The 13,639-nt window shown below is 49.4% G+C and overlaps 19 non-coding genes across 19 annotated transcripts; 9 read left to right on the forward strand and 10 right to left on the reverse strand.

Annotated features, from left to right (window-relative positions):
* Positions 1 to 4: 4 nt before the first annotated feature.
* On the reverse strand, positions 5 to 111 carry LOC136953716 (U6 spliceosomal RNA). The gene has a single exon (XR_010877984.1). It is a non-coding gene; the product is annotated as a U6 spliceosomal RNA (small nuclear RNA).
* Positions 112 to 350: 239 nt separating this feature from the next.
* LOC136952332 (U2 spliceosomal RNA) lies at positions 351 to 547 on the forward strand. Its single transcript, XR_010877849.1, has one exon. It is a non-coding gene; the product is annotated as a U2 spliceosomal RNA (small nuclear RNA).
* A 938-nt stretch (positions 548 to 1,485) lies between these two features.
* Positions 1,486 to 1,592, reverse strand: LOC136953722 (U6 spliceosomal RNA). The gene has a single exon (XR_010877985.1). It is a non-coding gene; the product is annotated as a U6 spliceosomal RNA (small nuclear RNA).
* A 239-nt stretch (positions 1,593 to 1,831) lies between these two features.
* LOC136952339 (U2 spliceosomal RNA) lies at positions 1,832 to 2,028 on the forward strand. Its single transcript, XR_010877850.1, has one exon. It is a non-coding gene; the product is annotated as a U2 spliceosomal RNA (small nuclear RNA).
* A 964-nt stretch (positions 2,029 to 2,992) lies between these two features.
* On the reverse strand, positions 2,993 to 3,099 carry LOC136953728 (U6 spliceosomal RNA). Its single transcript, XR_010877988.1, has one exon. It is a non-coding gene; the product is annotated as a U6 spliceosomal RNA (small nuclear RNA).
* Positions 3,100 to 3,338: 239 nt separating this feature from the next.
* LOC136952347 (U2 spliceosomal RNA) lies at positions 3,339 to 3,535 on the forward strand. The gene has a single exon (XR_010877857.1). It is a non-coding gene; the product is annotated as a U2 spliceosomal RNA (small nuclear RNA).
* Positions 3,536 to 4,486: 951 nt separating this feature from the next.
* On the reverse strand, positions 4,487 to 4,593 carry LOC136953734 (U6 spliceosomal RNA). The gene has a single exon (XR_010877989.1). It is a non-coding gene; the product is annotated as a U6 spliceosomal RNA (small nuclear RNA).
* Positions 4,594 to 4,832: 239 nt separating this feature from the next.
* On the forward strand, positions 4,833 to 5,029 carry LOC136952358 (U2 spliceosomal RNA). The gene has a single exon (XR_010877861.1). It is a non-coding gene; the product is annotated as a U2 spliceosomal RNA (small nuclear RNA).
* Positions 5,030 to 5,964: 935 nt separating this feature from the next.
* Positions 5,965 to 6,071, reverse strand: LOC136953934 (U6 spliceosomal RNA). The gene has a single exon (XR_010878035.1). It is a non-coding gene; the product is annotated as a U6 spliceosomal RNA (small nuclear RNA).
* Positions 6,072 to 6,310: 239 nt separating this feature from the next.
* On the forward strand, positions 6,311 to 6,507 carry LOC136952380 (U2 spliceosomal RNA). Its single transcript, XR_010877863.1, has one exon. It is a non-coding gene; the product is annotated as a U2 spliceosomal RNA (small nuclear RNA).
* A 963-nt stretch (positions 6,508 to 7,470) lies between these two features.
* LOC136953743 (U6 spliceosomal RNA) lies at positions 7,471 to 7,577 on the reverse strand. Its single transcript, XR_010877990.1, has one exon. It is a non-coding gene; the product is annotated as a U6 spliceosomal RNA (small nuclear RNA).
* A 239-nt stretch (positions 7,578 to 7,816) lies between these two features.
* Positions 7,817 to 8,013, forward strand: LOC136952391 (U2 spliceosomal RNA). Its single transcript, XR_010877864.1, has one exon. It is a non-coding gene; the product is annotated as a U2 spliceosomal RNA (small nuclear RNA).
* Positions 8,014 to 8,957: 944 nt separating this feature from the next.
* LOC136953749 (U6 spliceosomal RNA) lies at positions 8,958 to 9,064 on the reverse strand. The gene has a single exon (XR_010877991.1). It is a non-coding gene; the product is annotated as a U6 spliceosomal RNA (small nuclear RNA).
* Positions 9,065 to 9,303: 239 nt separating this feature from the next.
* On the forward strand, positions 9,304 to 9,500 carry LOC136952402 (U2 spliceosomal RNA). The gene has a single exon (XR_010877865.1). It is a non-coding gene; the product is annotated as a U2 spliceosomal RNA (small nuclear RNA).
* A 943-nt stretch (positions 9,501 to 10,443) lies between these two features.
* On the reverse strand, positions 10,444 to 10,550 carry LOC136953755 (U6 spliceosomal RNA). The gene has a single exon (XR_010877992.1). It is a non-coding gene; the product is annotated as a U6 spliceosomal RNA (small nuclear RNA).
* A 234-nt stretch (positions 10,551 to 10,784) lies between these two features.
* Positions 10,785 to 10,981, forward strand: LOC136952413 (U2 spliceosomal RNA). Its single transcript, XR_010877866.1, has one exon. It is a non-coding gene; the product is annotated as a U2 spliceosomal RNA (small nuclear RNA).
* A 965-nt stretch (positions 10,982 to 11,946) lies between these two features.
* Positions 11,947 to 12,053, reverse strand: LOC136953759 (U6 spliceosomal RNA). The gene has a single exon (XR_010877993.1). It is a non-coding gene; the product is annotated as a U6 spliceosomal RNA (small nuclear RNA).
* Positions 12,054 to 12,292: 239 nt separating this feature from the next.
* Positions 12,293 to 12,489, forward strand: LOC136952678 (U2 spliceosomal RNA). The gene has a single exon (XR_010877890.1). It is a non-coding gene; the product is annotated as a U2 spliceosomal RNA (small nuclear RNA).
* Positions 12,490 to 13,472: 983 nt separating this feature from the next.
* LOC136953764 (U6 spliceosomal RNA) lies at positions 13,473 to 13,579 on the reverse strand. Its single transcript, XR_010877994.1, has one exon. It is a non-coding gene; the product is annotated as a U6 spliceosomal RNA (small nuclear RNA).
* Positions 13,580 to 13,639: the final 60 nt, after the last annotated feature.

Genomic DNA, 13,639 nt, shown 5'->3' on the forward strand with positions numbered 1-13,639 from the left:
GATCCAAAATTCGGAACGCTTCACGGATTTGCGTGTCATCCTTTCGCAGGGGCCATGCTAATCTTCTCTGTATCGATCCAATTTTATTAGATGTGCTGCCGTAGCGAGCACAAGACAGGCAGCTGCACCGACCCCTATATATCCGGCACGTCACTGGTCGAGTCGTCTTGGGGCGGGGTTGAAGCGCGAGGGCCGGCCCCCTCGCCATCCCCTCTACCCCTCCCCTCTACCCCTACTGCTAACCCCTACACCCCCTACTCTAGTCTAGTCTCGTCGTTGTCGTCCGTCACCGTGGAGCAGCGCAAGGGTACTGAGGGGCCGTGCGCGGGTATCGTGGAGTAATGGGGGTCATCGCTTCTCGGCCTTTTGGCTCAGATCAAGTGTAGTTTCTGTTCTTGTCAGTTTAATATCTGATAGGTCACCCACGGGGGCGACCAGTTCTTATTAAGCAGATTTTTGCAAACAGGGAGCCGGAACGAGGGCTCGCTCCGTCCGCTCCGCGCATCGCCCCGGTATCGCAGCTCCTCCGGGGAACGGTGCACTCTTTCTAAGCGTGTCAAAGGGAAACCCTGTGGGTGAGGTGAGTGAATGTGAGTGAGGTGAGTGAATGTGAGTGAGGTGAGAGGCCGGGTGTCATCATGCCCCCACCAGTCATATGCTTAAAATCTCGAGTTGCTGGACGCAGCAGTCTCTACTTGATGGCTCTCACATCTCGTTGTGTAACTTACTGTAGCATTGCGAGTCATACGTTCATAAGTGAAGATGTGGACTTATGGGTTGTTCTTGGGCATAAGAGGAATTGTCAAGCATTGTTCTGTGGATTCTCGGTCTCCTGAGACCTTCTCCTCAGCTCTGGCTTTGTCCTTGTAATTCCTCACCTCTGGCTTTCCATCTCTGGTTTACAATAATCATGATGGTGTAGGTAAGAGTCCACCTAAGAGTCCACCTTCCTTTTGTCACACACGTTTGCCTTGTAATTGATTTCATTCATTTGCCATGTTATTTCATGTACGTTTCATTTGAACGTACTTACTTACTTACCTTGACCATTCTTGCTCTGATTGAACCCATCGAGTCAAATAAGCAAGTGTGTAATTCCATTGGTATTGGCCTCATTTGGCGGTTCATGTTAATACACTGCTCAGTTTCCCCATCTTCCTTGAAACCATAGGGGAATCATTTTCAGTCGTTTGGCCAATATTTACCCCCCCTAGAGGAGTGTGCATGCGCGTGCGTGCGTGCGTACGTAACCAACCAACAAACCAACAAACAAACTAGTGAATAAATGCCCAAAAATAAGGAATACGCCGGTGAGGCGAAGCCCTTTTCCTTTGGCCTGCCGTTTTCCCGCCCTTTTACTTAAAAAAAAACAAAAAATAAAATGGGGATCGTTTGTTTGTTTACAACTAGGTGGTCGTCGGTCAAGGTCTAACCCTAGCCCTAGCCCTAGCCCTAACCCTAAAAGGTGGAATGATGATGATGATCCAAAATTCGGAACGCTTCACGGATTTGCGTGTCATCCTTTCGCAGGGGCCATGCTAATCTTCTCTGTATCGATCCAATTTTATTAGATGTGCTGCCGTAGCGAGCACAAGACAGGCAGCTGCACCGACCCCTATATATCCGGCACGTCACTGGTCGAGTCGTCTTGGGGCGGGGTTGAAGCGCGAGGGCCGGCCCCCTCGCCATCCCCTCTACCCCTCCCCTCTACCCCTACTGCTAACCCCTACACCCCCTACTCTAGTCTAGTCTCGTCGTTGTCGTCCGTCACCGTGGAGCAGCGCAAGGGTACTGAGGGGCCGTGCGCGGGTATCGTGGAGTAATGGGGGTCATCGCTTCTCGGCCTTTTGGCTCAGATCAAGTGTAGTTTCTGTTCTTGTCAGTTTAATATCTGATAGGTCACCCACGGGGGCGACCAGTTCTTATTAAGCAGATTTTTGCAAACAGGGAGCCGGAACGAGGGCTCGCTCCGTCCGCTCCGCGCATCGCCCCGGTATCGCAGCTCCTCCGGGGAACGGTGCACTCTTTCTAAGCGTGTCAAAGGGAAACCCTGTGGGTGAGGTGAGTGAATGTGAGTGAGGTGAGTGAATGTGAGTGAGGTGAGTGAATGTGAGTGAGGTGAGAGGCCGGGTGTCATCATGCCCCCACCAGTCATATGCTTAAAATCTCGAGTTGCTGGACGCAGCAGTCTCTACTTGATGGCTCTCACATCTCGTTGTGTAACTTACTGTAGCATTGCGAGTCATACGTTCATAAGTGAAGATGTGGACTTATGGGTTGTTCTTGGGCATAAGAGGAATTGTCAAGCATTGTTCTGTGGATTCTCGGTCTCCTGAGACCTTCTCCTCAGCTCTGGCTTTGTCCTTGTAATTCCTCACCTCTGGCTTTCCATCTCTGGTTTACAATAATCATGATGGTGTAGGTAAGAGTCCACCTAAGAGTCCACCTTCCTTTTGTCACACACGTTTGCCTTGTAATTGATTTCATTCATTTGCCATGTTATTTCATGTACGTTTCATTTGAACGTACTTACTTACTTACCTTGACCATTCTTGCTCTGATTGAACCCATCGAGTCAAATAAGCAAGTGTGTAATTCCATTGGTATTGGCCTCATTTGGCGGTTCATGTTAATACACTGCTCAGTTTCCCCATCTTCCTTGAAACCATAGGGGAATCATTTTCAGTCGTTTGGCCAATATTTACCCCCCCTAGAGGAGTGTGCATGCGCGTGCGTGCGTGCGTGCGTACGTAACCAACCAACAAACCAACAAACAAACTAGTGAATAAATGCCCAAAAATAAGGAATACGCCGGTGAGGCGAAGCCCTTTTCCTTTGGCCTGCCGTTTTCCCGCCCTTTTACTTAAAAAAAAAACAAAAAAACAAAAAAAAAATTGGGGATCGTTTGTTTGTTTACAACTAGGTGGTCGTCGGTCAAGGTCTAACCCTAGCCCTAGCCCTAACCCTAAAAGGTGGAATGATGATGATGATCCAAAATTCGGAACGCTTCACGGATTTGCGTGTCATCCTTTCGCAGGGGCCATGCTAATCTTCTCTGTATCGATCCAATTTTATTAGATGTGCTGCCGTAGCGAGCACAAGACAGGCAGCTGCACCGACCCCTATATATCCGGCACGTCACTGGTCGAGTCGTCTTGGGGCGGGGTTGAAGCGCGAGGGCCGGCCCCCTCGCCATCCCCTCTACCCCTCCCCTCTACCCCTACTGCTAACCCCTACACCCCCTACTCTAGTCTAGTCTCGTCGTTGTCGTCCGTCACCGTGGAGCAGCGCAAGGGTACTGAGGGGCCGTGCGCGGGTATCGTGGAGTAATGGGGGTCATCGCTTCTCGGCCTTTTGGCTCAGATCAAGTGTAGTTTCTGTTCTTGTCAGTTTAATATCTGATAGGTCACCCACGGGGGCGACCAGTTCTTATTAAGCAGATTTTTGCAAACAGGGAGCCGGAACGAGGGCTCGCTCCGTCCGCTCCGCGCATCGCCCCGGTATCGCAGCTCCTCCGGGGAACGGTGCACTCTTTCTAAGCGTGTCAAAGGGAAACCCTGTGGGTGAGGTGAGTGAATGTGAGTGAGGTGAGTGAATGTGAGTGAGGTGAGTGAATGTGAGTGAGGTGAGAGGCCGGGTGTCATCATGCCCCCACCAGTCATATGCTTAAAATCTCGAGTTGCTGGACGCAGCAGTCTCTACTTGATGGCTCTCACATCTCGTTGTGTAACTTACTGTAGCATTGCGAGTCATACGTTCATAAGTGAAGATGTGGACTTATGGGTTGTTCTTGGGCATAAGAGGAATTGTCAAGCATTGTTCTGTGGATTCTCGGTCTCCTGAGACCTTCTCCTCAGCTCTGGCTTTGTCCTTGTAATTCCTCACCTCTGGCTTTCCATCTCTGGTTTACAATAATCATGATGGTGTAGGTAAGAGTCCACCTAAGAGTCCACCTTCCTTTTGTCACACACGTTTGCCTTGTAATTGATTTCATTCATTTGCCATGTTATTTCATGTACGTTTCATTTGAACGTACTTACTTACTTACCTTGACCATTCTTGCTCTGATTGAACCCATCGAGTCAAATAAGCAAGTGTGTAATTCCATTGGTATTGGCCTCATTTGGCGGTTCATGTTAATACACTGCTCAGTTTCCCCATCTTCCTTGAAACCATAGGGGAATCATTTTCAGTCGTTTGGCCAATATTTACCCCCCCTAGAGGAGTGTGCATGCGCGTGCGTGCGTGCGTACGTAACCAACCAACAAACCAACAAACAAACTAGTGAATAAATGCCCAAAAATAAGGAATACGCCGGTGAGGCGAAGCCCTTTTCCTTTGGCCTGCCGTTTTCCCGCCCTTTTACTTAAAAAAAAACAAAAAATAAAATGGGGATCGTTTGTTTGTTTACAACTAGGTGGTCGTCGGTCAAGGTCTAACCCTAGCCCTAGCCCTAACCCTAAAAGGTGGAATGATGATGATGATCCAAAATTCGGAACGCTTCACGGATTTGCGTGTCATCCTTTCGCAGGGGCCATGCTAATCTTCTCTGTATCGATCCAATTTTATTAGATGTGCTGCCGTAGCGAGCACAAGACAGGCAGCTGCACCGACCCCTATATATCCGGCACGTCACTGGTCGAGTCGTCTTGGGGCGGGGTTGAAGCGCGAGGGCCGGCCCCCTCGCCATCCCCTCTACCCCTCCCCTCTACCCCTACTGCTAACCCCTACACCCCCTACTCTAGTCTAGTCTCGTCGTTGTCGTCCGTCACCGTGGAGCAGCGCAAGGGTACTGAGGGGCCGTGCGCGGGTATCGTGGAGTAATGGGGGTCATCGCTTCTCGGCCTTTTGGCTCAGATCAAGTGTAGTTTCTGTTCTTGTCAGTTTAATATCTGATAGGTCACCCACGGGGGCGACCAGTTCTTATTAAGCAGATTTTTGCAAACAGGGAGCCGGAACGAGGGCTCGCTCCGTCCGCTCCGCGCATCGCCCCGGTATCGCAGCTCCTCCGGGGAACGGTGCACTCTTTCTAAGCGTGTCAAAGGGAAACCCTGTGGGTGAGGTGAGTGAATGTGAGTGAGGTGAGTGAATGTGAGTGAGGTGAGAGGCCGGGTGTCATCATGCCCCCACCAGTCATATGCTTAAAATCTCGAGTTGCTGGACGCAGCAGTCTCTACTTGATGGCTCTCACATCTCGTTGTGTAACTTACTGTAGCATTGCGAGTCATACGTTCATAAGTGAAGATGTGGACTTATGGGTTGTTCTTGGGCATAAGAGGAATTGTCAAGCATTGTTCTGTGGATTCTCGGTCTCCTGAGACCTTCTCCTCAGCTCTGGCTTTGTCCTTGTAATTCCTCACCTCTGGCTTTCCATCTCTGGTTTACAATAATCATGATGGTGTAGGTAAGAGTCCACCTAAGAGTCCACCTTCCTTTTGTCACACACGTTTGCCTTGTAATTGATTTCATTCATTTGCCATGTTATTTCATGTACGTTTCATTTGAACGTACTTACTTACTTACCTTGACCATTCTTGCTCTGATTGAACCCATCGAGTCAAATAAGCAAGTGTGTAATTCCATTGGTATTGGCCTCATTTGGCGGTTCATGTTAATACACTGCTCAGTTTCCCCATCTTCCTTGAAACCATAGGGGAATCATTTTCAGTCGTTTGGCCAATATTTACCCCCCCTAGAGGAGTGTGCATGCGCGTGCGTGCGTACGTAACCAACCAACAAACCAACAAACAAACTAGTGAATAAATGCCCAAAAATAAGGAATACGCCGGTGAGGCGAAGCCCTTTTCCTTTGGCCTGCCGTTTTCCCGCCCTTTTACTTAAAAAAAAACAAAAAAAAAAAAAAAAAATGGGGATCGTTTGTTTGTTTACAACTAGGTGGTCGTCGGTCAAGGTCTAACCCTAGCCCTAGCCCTAACCCTAAAAGGTGGAATGATGATGATGATCCAAAATTCAGAACGCTTCACGGATTTGCGTGTCATCCTTTCGCAGGGGCCATGCTAATCTTCTCTGTATCGATCCAATTTTATTAGATGTGCTGCCGTAGCGAGCACAAGACAGGCAGCTGCACCGACCCCTATATATCCGGCACGTCACTGGTCGAGTCGTCTTGGGGCGGGGTTGAAGCGCGAGGGCCGGCCCCCTCGCCATCCCCTCTACCCCTCCCCTCTACCCCTACTGCTAACCCCTACACCCCCTACTCTAGTCTAGTCTCGTCGTTGTCGTCCGTCACCGTGGAGCAGCGCAAGGGTACTGAGGGGCCGTGCGCGGGTATCGTGGAGTAATGGGGGTCATCGCTTCTCGGCCTTTTGGCTCAGATCAAGTGTAGTTTCTGTTCTTGTCAGTTTAATATCTGATAGGTCACCCACGGGGGCGACCAGTTCTTATTAAGCAGATTTTTGCAAACAGGGAGCCGGAACGAGGGCTCGCTCCGTCCGCTCCGCGCATCGCCCCGGTATCGCAGCTCCTCCGGGGAACGGTGCACTCTTTCTAAGCGTGTCAAAGGGAAACCCTGTGGGTGAGGTGAGTGAATGTGAGTGAGGTGAGTGAATGTGAGTGAGGTGAGTGAATGTGAGTGAGGTGAGAGGCCGGGTGTCATCATGCCCCCACCAGTCATATGCTTAAAATCTCGAGTTGCTGGACGCAGCAGTCTCTACTTGATGGCTCTCACATCTCGTTGTGTAACTTACTGTAGCATTGCGAGTCATACGTTCATAAGTGAAGATGTGGACTTATGGGTTGTTCTTGGGCATAAGAGGAATTGTCAAGCATTGTTCTGTGGATTCTCGGTCTCCTGAGACCTTCTCCTCAGCTCTGGCTTTGTCCTTGTAATTCCTCACCTCTGGCTTTCCATCTCTGGTTTACAATAATCATGATGGTGTAGGTAAGAGTCCACCTAAGAGTCCACCTTCCTTTTGTCACACACGTTTGCCTTGTAATTGATTTCATTCATTTGCCATGTTATTTCATGTACGTTTCATTTGAACGTACTTACTTACTTACCTTGACCATTCTTGCTCTGATTGAACCCATCGAGTCAAATAAGCAAGTGTGTAATTCCATTGGTATTGGCCTCATTTGGCGGTTCATGTTAATACACTGCTCAGTTTCCCCATCTTCCTTGAAACCATAGGGGAATCATTTTCAGTCGTTTGGCCAATATTTACCCCCCCTAGAGGAGTGTGCATGCGCGTGCGTGCGTGCGTGCGTACGTAACCAACCAACAAACCAACAAACAAACTAGTGAATAAATGCCCAAAAATAAGGAATACGCCGGTGAGGCGAAGCCCTTTTCCTTTGGCCTGCCGTTTTCCCGCCCTTTTACTTAAAAAAAAACAAAAAAACAAAAAAAAAATTGGGGATCGTTTGTTTGTTTACAACTAGGTGGTCGTCGGTCAAGGTCTAACCCTAGCCCTAGCCCTAACCCTAAAAGGTGGAATGATGATGATGATCCAAAATTCGGAACGCTTCACGGATTTGCGTGTCATCCTTTCGCAGGGGCCATGCTAATCTTCTCTGTATCGATCCAATTTTATTAGATGTGCTGCCGTAGCGAGCACAAGACAGGCAGCTGCACCGACCCCTATATATCCGGCACGTCACTGGTCGAGTCGTCTTGGGGCGGGGTTGAAGCGCGAGGGCCGGCCCCCTCGCCATCCCCTCTACCCCTCCCCTCTACCCCTACTGCTAACCCCTACACCCCCTACTCTAGTCTAGTCTCGTCGTTGTCGTCCGTCACCGTGGAGCAGCGCAAGGGTACTGAGGGGCCGTGCGCGGGTATCGTGGAGTAATGGGGGTCATCGCTTCTCGGCCTTTTGGCTCAGATCAAGTGTAGTTTCTGTTCTTGTCAGTTTAATATCTGATAGGTCACCCACGGGGGCGACCAGTTCTTATTAAGCAGATTTTTGCAAACAGGGAGCCGGAACGAGGGCTCGCTCCGTCCGCTCCGCGCATCGCCCCGGTATCGCAGCTCCTCCGGGGAACGGTGCACTCTTTCTAAGCGTGTCAAAGGGAAACCCTGTGGGTGAGGTGAGTGAATGTGAGTGAGGTGAGTGAATGTGAGTGAGGTGAGAGGCCGGGTGTCATCATGCCCCCACCAGTCATATGCTTAAAATCTCGAGTTGCTGGACGCAGCAGTCTCTACTTGATGGCTCTCACATCTCGTTGTGTAACTTACTGTAGCATTGCGAGTCATACGTTCATAAGTGAAGATGTGGACTTATGGGTTGTTCTTGGGCATAAGAGGAATTGTCAAGCATTGTTCTGTGGATTCTCGGTCTCCTGAGACCTTCTCCTCAGCTCTGGCTTTGTCCTTGTAATTCCTCACCTCTGGCTTTCCATCTCTGGTTTACAATAATCATGATGGTGTAGGTAAGAGTCCACCTAAGAGTCCACCTTCCTTTTGTCACACACGTTTGCCTTGTAATTGATTTCATTCATTTGCCATGTTATTTCATGTACGTTTCATTTGAACGTACTTACTTACTTACCTTGACCATTCTTGCTCTGATTGAACCCATCGAGTCAAATAAGCAAGTGTGTAATTCCATTGGTATTGGCCTCATTTGGCGGTTCATGTTAATACACTGCTCAGTTTCCCCATCTTCCTTGAAACCATAGGGGAATCATTTTCAGTCGTTTGGCCAATATTTACCCCCCCTAGAGGAGTGTGCATGCGCGTGCGTGCGTGCGTACGTAACCAACCAACAAACCAACAAACAAACTAGTGAATAAATGCCCAAAAATAAGGAATACGCCGGTGAGGCGAAGCCCTTTTCCTTTGGCCTGCCGTTTTCCCGCCCTTTTACTTAAAAAAAAACAAAAAATAAAATGGGGATCGTTTGTTTGTTTACAACTAGGTGGTCGTCGGTCAAGGTCTAACCCTAGCCCTAGCCCTAGCCCTAGCCCTAACCCTAAAAGGTGGAATGATGATGATGATCCAAAATTCGGAACGCTTCACGGATTTGCGTGTCATCCTTTCGCAGGGGCCATGCTAATCTTCTCTGTATCGATCCAATTTTATTAGATGTGCTGCCGTAGCGAGCACAAGACAGGCAGCTGCACCGACCCCTATATATCCGGCACGTCACTGGTCGAGTCGTCTTGGGGCGGGGTTGAAGCGCGAGGGCCGGCCCCCTCGCCATCCCCTCTACCCCTCCCCTCTACCCCTACTGCTAACCCCTACACCCCCTACTCTAGTCTAGTCTCGTCGTTGTCGTCCGTCACCGTGGAGCAGCGCAAGGGTACTGAGGGGCCGTGCGCGGGTATCGTGGAGTAATGGGGGTCATCGCTTCTCGGCCTTTTGGCTCAGATCAAGTGTAGTTTCTGTTCTTGTCAGTTTAATATCTGATAGGTCACCCACGGGGGCGACCAGTTCTTATTAAGCAGATTTTTGCAAACAGGGAGCCGGAACGAGGGCTCGCTCCGTCCGCTCCGCGCATCGCCCCGGTATCGCAGCTCCTCCGGGGAACGGTGCACTCTTTCTAAGCGTGTCAAAGGGAAACCCTGTGGGTGAGGTGAGTGAATGTGAGTGAGGTGAGTGAATGTGAGTGAGGTGAGAGGCCGGGTGTCATCATGCCCCCACCAGTCATATGCTTAAAATCTCGAGTTGCTGGACGCAGCAGTCTCTACTTGATGGCTCTCACATCTCGTTGTGTAACTTACTGTAGCATTGCGAGTCATACGTTCATAAGTGAAGATGTGGACTTATGGGTTGTTCTTGGGCATAAGAGGAATTGTCAAGCATTGTTCTGTGGATTCTCGGTCTCCTGAGACCTTCTCCTCAGCTCTGGCTTTGTCCTTGTAATTCCTCACCTCTGGCTTTCCATCTCTGGTTTACAATAATCATGATGGTGTAGGTAAGAGTCCACCTAAGAGTCCACCTTCCTTTTGTCACACACGTTTGCCTTGTAATTGATTTCATTCATTTGCCATGTTATTTCATGTACGTTTCATTTGAACGTACTTACTTACTTACCTTGACCATTCTTGCTCTGATTGAACCCATCGAGTCAAATAAGCAAGTGTGTAATTCCATTGGTATTGGCCTCATTTGGCGGTTCATGTTAATACACTGCTCAGTTTCCCCATCTTCCTTGAAACCATAGGGGAATCATTTTCAGTCGTTTGGCCAATATTTACCCCCCCTAGAGGAGTGTGCATGCGCGTGCGTGCGTGCGTGCGTACGTAACCAACCAACAAACCAACAAACAAACTAGTGAATAAATGCCCAAAAATAAGGAATACGCCGGTGAGGCGAAGCCCTTTTCCTTTGGCCTGCCGTTTTCCCGCCCTTTTACTTAAAAAAAAACAAAAAACAAAAAAAAAATTGGGGATCGTTTGTTTGTTTACAACTAGGTGGTCGTCGGTCAAGGTCTAACCCTAGCCCTAGCCCTAACCCTAAAAGGTGGAATGATGATGATGATCCAAAATTCGGAACGCTTCACGGATTTGCGTGTCATCCTTTCGCAGGGGCCATGCTAATCTTCTCTGTATCGATCCAATTTTATTAGATGTGCTGCCGTAGCGAGCACAAGACAGGCAGCTGCACCGACCCCTATATATCCGGCACGTCACTGGTCGAGTCGTCTTGGGGCGGGGTTGAAGCGCGAGGGCCGGCCCCCTCGCCATCCCCTCTACCCCTCCCCTCTACCCCTACTGCTAACCCCTACACCCCCTACTCTAGTCTCGTCGTTGTCGTCCGTCACCGTGGAGCAGCGCAAGGGTACTGAGGGGCCGTGCGCGGGTATCGTGGAGTAATGGGGGTCATCGCTTCTCGGCCTTTTGGCTCAGATCAAGTGTAGTTTCTGTTCTTGTCAGTTTAATATCTGATAGGTCACCCACGGGGGCGACCAGTTCTTATTAAGCAGATTTTTGCAAACAGGGAGCCGGAACGAGGGCTCGCTCCGTCCGCTCCGCGCATCGCCCCGGTATCGCAGCTCCTCCGGGGAACGGTGCACTCTTTCTAAGCGTGTCAAAGGGAAACCCTGTGGGTGAGGTGAGTGAATGTGAGTGAGGTGAGTGAATGTGAGTGAGGTGAGTGAATGTGAGTGAGGTGAGAGGCCGGGTGTCATCATGCCCCCACCAGTCATATGCTTAAAATCTCGAGTTGCTGGACGCAGCAGTCTCTACTTGATGGCTCTCACATCTCGTTGTGTAACTTACTGTAGCATTGCGAGTCATACGTTCATAAGTGAAGATGTGGACTTATGGGTTGTTCTTGGGCATAAGAGGAATTGTCAAGCATTGTTCTGTGGATTCTCGGTCTCCTGAGACCTTCTCCTCAGCTCTGGCTTTGTCCTTGTAATTCCTCACCTCTGGCTTTCCATCTCTGGTTTACAATAATCATGATGGTGTAGGTAAGAGTCCACCTAAGAGTCCACCTTCCTTTTGTCACACACGTTTGCCTTGTAATTGATTTCATTCATTTGCCATGTTATTTCATGTACGTTTCATTTGAACGTACTTACTTACTTACCTTGACCATTCTTGCTCTGATTGAACCCATCGAGTCAAATAAGCAAGTGTGTAATTCCATTGGTATTGGCCTCATTTGGCGGTTCATGTTAATACACTGCTCAGTTTCCCCATCTTCCTTGAAACCATAGGGGAATCATTTTCAGTCGTTTGGCCAATATTTACCCCCCCTAGAGGAGTGTGCATGCGCGTGCGTGCGTGCGTACGTAACCAACCAACAAACCAACAAACAAACTAGTGAATAAATGCCCAAAAATAAGGAATACGCCGGTGAGGCGAAGCCCTTTTCCTTTGGCCTGCCGTTTTCCCGCCCTTTTACTTAAAAAAAAACAAAAAAACAAAAAAAAAATTGGGGATCGTTTGTTTGTTTACAACTAGGTGGTCGTCGGTCAAGGTCTAACCCTAGCCCTAGCCCTAGCCCTAACCCTAAAAGGTGGAATGATGATGATGATCCAAAATTCGGAACGCTTCACGGATTTGCGTGTCATCCTTTCGCAGGGGCCATGCTAATCTTCTCTGTATCGATCCAATTTTATTAGATGTGCTGCCGTAGCGAGCACAAGACAGGCAGCTGCACCGACCCCTATATATCCGGCACGTCACTGGTCGAGTCGTCTTGGGGCGGGGTTGAAGCGCGAGGGCCGGCCCCCTCGCCATCCCCTCTACCCCTCCCCTCTACCCCTACTGCTAACCCCTACACCCCCTACTCTAGTCTAGTCTCGTCGTTGTCGTCCGTCACCGTGGAGCAGCGCAAGGGTACTGAGGGGCCGTGCGCGGGTATCGTGGAGTAATGGGGGTCATGGCTTCTCGGCCTTTTGGCTCAGATCAAGTGTAGTTTCTGTTCTTGTCAGTTTAATATCTGATAGGTCACCCACGGGGGCGACCAGTTCTTATTAAGCAGATTTTTGCAAACAGGGAGCCGGAACGAGGGCTCGCTCCGTCCGCTCCGCGCATCGCCCCGGTATCGCAGCTCCTCCGGGGAACGGTGCACTCTTTCTAAGCGTGTCAAAGGGAAACCCTGTGGGTGAGGTGAGTGAGGTGAGTGAATGTGAGTGAGGTGAGTGAATGTGAGTGAGGTGAGTGAATGTGAGTGAGGTGAGTGAGGTGAGAGGCCGGGTGTCATCATGCCCCCACCAGTCATATGCTTAAAATCTCGAGTTGCTGGACGCAGCAGTCTCTACTTGATGGCTCTCACATCTCGTTGTGTAACTTACTGTAGCATTGCGAGTCATACGTTCATAAGTGAAGATGTGGACTTATGGGTTGTTCTTGGGCATAAGAGGAATTGTCAAGCATTGTTCTGTGGATTCTCGGTCTCCTGAGACCTTCTCCTCAGCTCTGGCTTTGTCCTTGTAATTCCTCACCTCTGGCTTTCCATCTCTGGTTTACAATAATCATGATGGTGTAGGTAAGAGTCCACCTAAGAGTCCACCTTCCTTTTGTCACACACGTTTGCCTTGTAATTGATTTCATTCATTTGCCATGTTATTTCATGTACGTTTCATTTGAACGTACTTACTTACTTACCTTGACCATTCTTGCTCTGATTGAACCCATCGAGTCAAATAAGCAAGTGTGTAATTCCATTGGTATTGGCCTCATTTGGCGGTTCATGTTAATACACTGCTCAGTTTCCCCATCTTCCTTGAAACCATAGGGGAATCATTTTCAGTCGTTTGGCCAATATTTACCCCCCCTAGAGGAGTGTGCATGCGCGTGCGTGCGTGCGTACGTAACCAACCAACAAACCAACAAACAAACTAGTGAATAAATGCCCAAAAATAAGGAATACGCCGGTGAGGCGAAGCCCTTTTCCTTTGGCCTGCCGTTTTCCCGCCCTTTTACTTAAAAAAAAACAAAAAAACAAAAAAAAAATTGGGGATCGTTTGTTTGTTTACAACTAGGTGGTCGTCGGTCAAGGTCTAACCCTAGCCCTAGCCCTAGCCCTAACCCTAAAAGGTGGAATGATGATGATGATCCAAAATTCGGAACGCTTCACGGATTTGCGTGTCATCCTTTCGCAGGGGCCATGCTAATCTTCTCTGTATCGATCCAATTTTATTAGATGTGCTGCCGTAGCGAGCACAAGACAGGCAGCTGCACCGACCCCTATATATCCGGCACGTCACTGGTCAAGTCGTCTTGG

Source organism: Osmerus mordax, chromosome 1, assembly GCF_038355195.1.
Source record: "Osmerus mordax isolate fOsmMor3 chromosome 1, fOsmMor3.pri, whole genome shotgun sequence".
NCBI lineage: Eukaryota > Metazoa > Chordata > Actinopteri > Osmeriformes > Osmeridae > Osmerus > Osmerus mordax.